Source organism: Lepisma saccharinum, chromosome 25 (genome assembly GCF_977018435.1).
Source record: "Lepisma saccharinum chromosome 25, izLepSacc3.1, whole genome shotgun sequence".
NCBI classification, from domain to species: Eukaryota; Metazoa; Arthropoda; class Insecta; order Zygentoma; family Lepismatidae; genus Lepisma; species Lepisma saccharinum.
This window is the reverse complement of record NC_139253.1, coordinates 22,456,343-22,458,023: the sequence shown is the minus strand read 5'-3', so window position 1 is coordinate 22,458,023 and position 1,681 is coordinate 22,456,343.

The following is a 1,681-nucleotide window of genomic DNA, read 5'->3' as shown; positions in this document are numbered from 1 at the left end:
GGAGAAGTTCTCTTTTATGAAAAGCAGTAAATATCTGGTGCGTTGGGCAAACTTTGATATTTATGAAATTTCGCTCTGCGGGGTGTCGAGTCCATGGATCAAGCATAAAAAATCCAATACACTGCTTTATGAGCTGCACTTCATTTACTTTCCCCAGAATTCACTGAAAATACTATTAAGCTTTCGACCATAGGAATAAATACGTGGCACACGTGAATAAATAACGTAAAAATCACATCACAAATTACACTTACTATACCTTCTCTTCTTCTTCTTCAAGAATTATTATTACTTATTAATGTACGTACACGGTGGAGGCACATATTGGTTCGGATTCCACTTTAAATTGTAGGTCCAGTCCCGATTAGCATTTTGTGCATAAAGTAGACTTAAAAACAAAGTCAACAACATCTCAACTGATCTTAGGTTTTTGCATTCCAAGAGATCGCACAGCCGCATCGCTGACCTTTTATTCGTAAATTTGAAATGATCATAATATGTTACTGTGACCATCTCGCATTTACAAATACATGTCTGACGTAAGAAGCACGTGATCGCCTGAAATCTAACAATGAATCATCTGTATGTGACTAGAAGAGAATTCTTATTGTTTAATTATAGGACGTGGAATATTTACGTATACCTATAATGTGCAAAGCTCAAAATTCTTTAAATATTCATGTGAATTCAAAATGTTATTGAATGGACGTTCCATGCAAAAATAGCAAATTATGATTGAAAAAGGTTGTTGAAATTAACAGAGATATTTGAATTACAGTCCTTCAGTGTGAATGTAGAAAGTCATAGGCTTGCATATTTTCAAGTATACCATTACAGAACCAATAGTGCTCGCGGACGGAAGCGTTATTTGTCATTTGGATTTAACAAGTCTCATAGGGTTGCTGTTAATAGTCCTCCATTTACCCAATACAATTTCTCCATATCCTCATTTCATAATTATCAACACTTACTCTATTGAAAATAAGGAGGTTTTAGGGTAAAATCAGCAAGGATGAAAATGATACCCTAATTCGCAGATCATATCAATTCTTCGCAACTGTTTGCCATCCATGTTGGGACGAGATGACAAAGTTGTAACTATTGTTTTAGCTTAATGAGAAGAGTAAGCCTCTTACACTGTCTCTGGGGATATTTTTAGTGTTGTACACTGTGCAGGTCCCTTTACAACATTGCACTTTTAATCTTTCTCAAGGGGCTCTTTACACCCCGTTTTTAACTTTACGGTAATGGTTTTAGATTAGAGGAGTTTTCTTCATAAACTTGGAAGGGTGCAAAATGGTCATGTGTGCCGACGCGCCCCAAAATTTTAAAACTAATTAATTTATTCGAAATTAAAAATCAGTAGCTAGTTTGTGAAATAATGATACTAAACCCTGAGCATTTCCAATGTTTGAACGTCGGACCTCCCCGATGGCGCAGTGGTAGCGTCGTCGCCTTGTAATGAAGGGGTGGTAATTGATACCTGGTGGAGGCATCCCACTTTAAACTGCAGATCCAGTCCCGATTAGCCTTGCTGTGCATAAAATGGACTTAAAAACATCAACTCAACATCGAATGTTTGAACGTTTTGTTTAGTTATGCCAACTAATAATTACTCCCTCTGTCCCATAATTATAGTCCGGTATGCCAAAATGGTAGTACAGGAATGACAGACGAAGAG